The sequence below is a fragment of the Mus pahari genome, chromosome 2 (assembly GCF_900095145.1).
Source record: "Mus pahari chromosome 2, PAHARI_EIJ_v1.1, whole genome shotgun sequence".
Lineage (NCBI taxonomy): Eukaryota > Metazoa > Chordata > Mammalia > Rodentia > Muridae > Mus > Mus pahari.
The window spans coordinates 136,798,160-136,805,489 of NC_034591.1; the positions used below are offsets into that span (position 1 = coordinate 136,798,160).

At 45.8% G+C, this 7,330-nt stretch overlaps 1 protein-coding gene across 1 annotated transcript in view; it reads left to right on the top strand.

Moving 5' to 3' along the window:
- Positions 1–1,313: 1,313 nt before the first annotated feature.
- Usp18 (ubiquitin specific peptidase 18) overlaps positions 1,314–7,330 on the top strand; it is a 22,854-nt gene continuing 16,837 nt past the window's right edge. Inside the window, exon 1 of the mRNA XM_021190932.1 lies at positions 1,314–1,463. The gene's annotated coding sequence lies outside the window, so the exon portion shown is untranslated. The remainder of the gene's footprint in view (positions 1,464–7,330) is intronic.

Sequence of the window (7,330 nt, forward strand, 5' to 3'; positions counted from 1 at the left end):
AGGAGAAGGAGAAGGAGAAGAAGAAGAAGAAGAAGAAGAAGAAGAAGAAGAAGAAGAAGAAGAAGAAGAAGAAGAAGAAGAAGAAGAAGCAGCAGCAGCTGGTCACATAATTGATTGATTTGCAAATGTATTGGAGACTTAATGTATTTGTCCATGATGTGTGCTGATGCCACATTGTCTACTTCAACCACTGATCAAGAGACTCTGTGTTACCCTGAGGGTCATACCCCACTTTCTATTTCCAAACATGGAAATCTTGGTTTATTATCAACAGCAGTGTATGCTTCACACACATACACACACACACACACACACACACACACACACTATAGGCAGGCAGACATATTTGCATATCTTATGTTGAACTACAACAGCAAAACAGAATACAGACTCTTCCAGGTTTCATAAAGAAAGTCCTGGTAGCTTTGGATTAGGGGTATGTATCTCTCTGTCACCTTTGTCCAGTGCTGGGGGTAGGGAGTGAAGGACCCCTCTCAGAACAAGCACATGTGGAAACCTCATTCTGACTAGCCCAGCAGCTAACAGATCCCCTTCTACCCAACCCATAGCCTGCATATACAAGACACATCTGTAAAGAGCTAGCAAGCATTTCATGTGTATGCATCCCAGATCCTCCAAACCAGGCTCGGCTTAGTGTGTTTTTTCCTTGCAGATCTGTACCTTCATGGCCACCTAGTGTGCTAATTGCAATGGTCTGCTGTTTTCCACAAAGGGTGGGACTGGTCAGAGGTCCCTTTAGAACTGCTTTCAGCACTTAGCCATTTGTCGCCCTGAGTTAGTCATAACCTCTTTGATAAAATAAAAACTTAACATTTTATCCTATAGAATTGGTATTAAACATAGAGGCACAAAAGAACATTGTGTAGATAAAATTATTTTCAGTGTTTAACGATGGGCCTGGCAATTAACAGAGATGCGGTAAATGTTATCGCTGTCTCCTAACCCCCTGGGGACAGCCTCAGCAAGGGAGTTATATGCTGCTGGCTCTCAGAGCAGAAGATACAGCAACTGTGAGTATTTCCAATTTTAACATTGCAGACTAAAAATGAGCGCGTATCCAGGAGTTACCGGGCCAGGTCTGACGAGTACCCTCCGAATTCCGCGACTGCGGGTTCTTTGGGGACGCGCACATCCGCTCCTCCCGCCGGCCCGCCCGCCCGCTCGCCCGCCCGCCCGCTCCGCTCGCTGAGTTTCGCTTTCCTTTGGATCTAGGGGAAAACGAAAGCTTGGCGGTGAGGGGGCGTGGTTAGGCGTGTAGAAGGCTTGGCCAGCAGTGCCTGGGCGGAGCTGGAGGCGGCTGTGCCTAGGAGACAGCAGACACTCTTGAGCTGAGAGGCTGGGAGGCAGCAAGACTGCTCTGCTCCGTGGTGCCAAGTCCTCCTCCTGTAGCCCGTTGCAGATCCCGCTCGGTCTTCGCTCTTTGGCTTGACTCCGTGCTTGAGGCAAGTTTGGGGCTATCTTTGAAAGTGAACTTCCTCCGCCAGAGCTTTGCTTATACATCTCCAGATGATTAGGAATTTCCTTGGGTTCTGCAAATAGTGGCGGTCTGTATTCTTGACATGTACAAACTGGGCCAATGGATTTGCTTCCCAAGCACATGTATTATTCAGACTGTAGTCGTGATTTATGTTTAATTTAAAAAAGAAATTACCAAAGTGGCTTGTTAAAAATTCAAACAATACAGACAGATGTGTAGAGATGTTTCTCTTAATTTGCAACTCAGTATCATTTTTATGTATACTTTATCAGAAACATTTCTAATGGATATCTTTAACATTGTTCTGTATCTTGCTTGTTGTTCTGTGCCTTTCCAGACCAGTATTTTAACTGATGCGTTATATGAGAAATGCGGATTTATTTAAATAACTCATGGACATTTAGGTTTGGTCCTGTTTTTCCTGGGATAGACGTTTTATCAACAAATATCATTTTTATGCCCTTGTGCAAATACTTAATCAAACTTTAAGAGAAACTCCTAAAATAGAAATTAGTGGACTGAGAAACTGGAGAGATTTTTGTCCAATGTCAAAAGTCAGGGTGCTTTAGACCTGTTCCCCAGCCTGTTTTTCCATCTTCTGTAAAGAAAGCTAAATATACCTTTAAGAAAAAAAAAACAAAAAACAAAACAAAACAACAACAAAAAAACCCCAAACAAACCCCCAAACCCCAAACCAAAACCCTCTGGAAGTCCAAGTTTGTGGTATTTCAAAGTTACAACTTACTTTCATACTTAATATCTTTAGAATTAACTCAAAAAAATGAGGCAAATATTTCAGAACATTTTAGAATGTTTCCTGTGAAGTGTCCTTTGTGTGCTTGGATCTCGTCACCTTCTTTGTTCATAAGAACTAACTGGGCAGAAAGTGGCGTAGGGGGTGAGGTGTACTGCTCCCTCTGACTCACTACGCACTAGCAGGAGACTTTAAAAAGAGAGAGAGCTTTTTGCTCTCTCTCTCTCTCTCTCTCTCTCTCTCTCTCTCTCTCTCTCTCTTTCTTCATTTTTTTTTTCACTCTGGAAAACTGTGCTTCATGGTCTTAGCACTTTTACGCAACATTATGTTTATAAGGAAGAAAATCACGTCGTCTCCCAATTGAGTGTATCCATGTGATTGGGCTGTGGCCAGAGTCCCAATGGGCACTGGAAAGGTGTATCAGCATCTTCGGGCTGAGGATATATATGTCTAAGGACAGGCTAATGCATATGATCCCACATGGGCCAGAGGAGCCCCAAGTGTGTTAGTCTGGGTTTCCTCTGGAGAGATTGGATTTTGTCTGTTATATTCCCATTACTCAGAAAAGGCGAGCAGATCATTAAGAATGAGGGCAAGGCCCAGAGCAGTAGTTCATACCTTTAGAAATCCTAGGGATTTTAGCCCTAGGAAGGCTGAATGAGGCAGGAGGATTAGAGTTTGGATCTGGTGGCTCAGCTCACACATGTAGTCACAGCATTGGAGGGGCCGAGGCAGGAGTTTTCCTGAGACTTTGAGGCTAGCCTAAGCTACAGAGTGAGATCCTATTTAAAACACCTGTGTGCAAAAGTTTGCGGCCAGGGGATTACAATACCAGGGCTTGTCTCGGAAGCGTTGAAGGCCAGGCTGCTTAGATATTGCTGGCATTGTAAAATTTATCGGGCATTTCTATCTGGGAACTGTTCTCTCCAGACCCCCAATGTGTGAACAGCTAGGGAGGGACTCACCACCCAGAATTCCCGTATTGTTCCACTGGCTTGGTAGCTCTTTCTCTCAAGACCCTTGCTGATTCTGTGGCCTGTGGTGGTTATTTCCACCATCTCCCCTCATTGCAAGCTTCAGCAAGGATGGAAGTAGTCTTCTGCTTTGGGGCCAGTGTGCCTCGAATCAGTGGGTGAGTATGGGAATGCAGCATCCTTTGCGCTGGCAGCTGTATGCCTGGTTCAGCCTCATCCTGTCTGCCCACTTGCCCGACCATCGTACATCTCCATTACTTCCTCATGATGCTCTGCCTACCTGCCTGCCCTCCGTGCCCTGGCTCTGCTACCCAAGCCCGAGCTGTGTGTGTGCTCTGCCCAGTGAGAGAGCTGCTTCCCTCAGGCTGAAGCTAGACCATGTCTGTTTCCATCTGTCCGTCCATCCGTCCGTTAGTTCATTAGCCATTAACTCTGAGTTCCAGATAATGAACTGATTAGCAGTAAACTAAACCTCATGTATTTGTTTAGCTACCAAAGTAAACTGCCTCCAAGCAACAACCCACCTTCCTCCAGCCTCATGCCCTTGCCTCCCCGCAAAATAATTATCTAAATTTGATTTTTACTTTCTATTTAGAATTTTTTTTTTACCATACACAAGTATTGACAATTTTCCACTGACATTAAGTTTGAATATATAACAAGAAATCAAATAATGTTTTCTGAATTTTTCTCATGGTGGTGGTGGTAGTGATGTGTGTGAGTGTGGGTATGAATATCTGTGTGTGTGTGTGTGTGTGTGTGTGTCTATCTGTCTGTCTGTCTGTCTATGTGGATGTATGCATGAAGGCCAGAGGTCACCTTCAGTGTAGTTCCTCAGTGGCTCTCTACCTTGTTTTTTGAGACAGGCTTTCTTATCCTGGAGACTACATGCAGGTGTGCACATCTGGCTTTTTTATGTGAGTTCTAGGGGGTCAGACTCAGGTTACAGACTGAGTCATCTCCCCAGTCCTGTGATCGGCTGTTCTGAGCAGACTTTTTTTTTTTTTTTCTTTTTTTCGAGACAGGGTTTCTCTGTGTAGCCCAGGCTGTCCTGGAACTCACTTTGTAGACCAAGCTGGCCTCGAACTCAGAAATTCACCTGCCTCTGCCTCCTGAGTGCTGGGATTAAAGGCATGCGCCACCACGCCCGGCGACATTTTGTTTTTTATAAGATTTATTTACTTTTGATTTATGTGCCCCAGGGTTTGCCTGCATGTGTGTGTGCAGCACACAGAACAGGACCCTCAGAGCCCCTAGAGCTGGAATCCTGAGTTGCCATGTGGGTCCTGGGTTCTCCGTAAGAGCAGCAAGTGCTCTCGAGGCTAGGTCGTCTCTCTAGCTCCCTTGAGTAAATATTTGGCTTCTGAGATTTAGCCTGTTGTGACATGTGCTGTAGCCTACCCACAGCCATAGATGGATGCGTGTTATCTGTGGGCTGTATAATACAAGCCGTGCTGATATGATTGTGTTTCACATGTCTCCAAGGACACATCGGAGGGTTTCCTTACAGGGTTTTAGATGTAGTTCAGTGTAGTTTAGATGTAGCCTAGCACTCCAGAGGGCCTAGCTTCATCTCAAGCACTGCAAACAAAACTAGCTAACAGAGAGAGAGAGAGAGAGAGAGAGAGAGAGAGAGAGAGAGAGAGAGAGAGAGAATTTGGCATTGAATTTCAGTTTAAAAGATGATGATATGAAAATTTTTCCTCAGTTGATTTGGGCCTTTGTTGTTGTTGTTGTTGTTTTTTGTTTTTGTTTTTGTTTTTTCGAGACAGGGTTTCCCTGTATAGCCCTGGCTGTCCTGGAACTCACTTTGTAGACCTCGAACTCAGAAATCCGCCTGCCTCTGCCTCCCAAGTGCTGGGATTAAAGGCATGTGCCACCACACCCGGCGATTTGGGCCTTTTTATTACTGTCTCATAGTAGCATATAAAAACGTCCTATTTAGGAGGCTGGCATGGGATGGCAGTGGGTAAAGGTGTTTGCTGCCAAGCCTAACAACCTGAGTTTGATTCCTGGGGCCTATGTGGAAGGAGACGACTGGCTAACAGGGAGTCCCTCTGACCCGCGTTTGTGAGCCATGGAATTCATATATGTACACACACACACACACACACACACACACACACACGATAAATAAATAACAACAAAACTTCTAATCTTTAAAAATCATGTTTAGGTTCAGCAAGATGGCTCAGCAGGTAAAGGTGTATGCTACACAAGCTTGGGGCCCTGGGTTCAATCCCCAAATGGAACCCACTCAATTGAGCTATCTTCTGGTTTCTGCGTATGTGCTATGGCACACATCCATGTGTGCACACATACCTTCCTAAAATTTAAAAAGAAAAAAAAAATCCTATTTACCCCCTTCCCCCTCCAATACTTAGCTCAGTAAAAGTTTTCAATAGACATTTTATTTTTAACTGGCACATAGGAATGGTACCAATTCCTCCTGGGTGTGGTGGCGTGGCTGCCTGTCCTTCTGGTACTCAGAAGGCTGAGGCAAGTCTTGGCTACAGAGTGACGTCTTTGGGCATGTCGTGTTGCTTCAGCACATCTGTAGTGCGTGGTGATCAGATTCTGTCAGAATTACTGACTGTCCCCCAAAGGATCGTGCAAAATGACGTCATATCACGGTCTCACTTGGGGTTGCCACGCCTGGTAGCCTACCAGTTAGTAACTTTCTTCACGGTTGGTATTTCCTTCTATTTTCTGTTTGGAGTTACTGGAGCTACTTATGCAAATTTACTTAAGCAAATCTTCTTACAATGTTCTGCAAAACTTACCCATATCCCCCTTCCCCAGGAAACCAGCTTTCCTACACTTACCCATGTCACCTCACTCTTTCCATCAAGATCCAATAAGGCTCTCAAGAAAGGTGACATTCTGTAGCCCAGGCTGGCCCCAAACTTATTATTCCTTTTCCTCAGCCTCACAAGAGCTGGAATTACTGGTGTTGAGCAACATGCTTGGCCTAATACCCTTAGCACCTACACCCTTCTACCTTCTCGTCTTTAGTAAACTTGGCTACAGTCTGACTTGTTCCATGAAGTACACCCTTATGAACACAACCGGGCTTAGGTTACTCATTCAGCCACTGAGTTCTGACTGGCTCCTTTTACACTCCATTGGCCAGATTGTAAACTGGTACAAGACCCGAATTAAGAGTGTTACACGTACTGGTGCTGGAGAGGTGGCCTAGGATTCAAGAGTGCCTACTGCTCTTTCAGAGGACCTGGAGTTTTGATTTGGGCAGCTAATTAACAGCCTGTTATTTGAGCCCCAGGGGAATCTGGCACTTCTGGTCTCCAGCAGTACCTGCATTCATGAGCACAAATCTACACACAGGAAGAATTTATATACTAGATAAATGCAGACTGCGTGAGAGTGAGGGCAGGAGTTGGGATTCCTACACCTGTGTGGATGCTGGGTGGGCATGGTGGTCTCCCTGAAATTCTAGTGCTCCTAAGGTGGGAACCCCTGGAGTAAGCTGGCTAACCAGACCAGACTGCATTGGGTCGGACCTGGGTTCACCTGAGAGACCCTGCCTCAGTTAATAAGATGGAAGGAAATCAAGGAAGACCCCTCAATACCAGTCTTTCTCTCAAAAAGAATCTAATTAAGAGAGTCCTAGCCAAGTCCAGCTGATAGGGCCCCATAGCCAAGGGGCTCTCAGGCCTCCTGTTTTCCGTGTTGTGGCGGGAACCCAGAGGAACTCTCCTGTTGTGTGTGTGCTCTGGCTAAAGAGAAGGAGACACAGAGGAAACAGTGCAGTGGTGAGCTCTGGATTAGACTTGGGGCTATGCGGGGGGGGGGGGGAAGGGAGGAAGAGAGGGAAGCTGCAGGCAGAAGTTGTAACCCTTTCAGGAGGAACTGGGAAATCAAATGACACGTGGCCCCTGAGGATGGCTGGGTGTTTTCCACTTTCACAGTATCCATAGTTGAAGGTGCCAGCATGCTCTGTCCAGCTGGCTGCTGCAACTGGCAGTGCTGTGCAGCTGCTCAAGCACAGGAGAGAGAGAGAGAGAGAGAGAGAGAGAGAGAGAGAGAGAGAGAGAGAGAGAGAGAAAGAAGAAGAAGAAGAAGAAGAGGAAGAAGAAGAAGAAG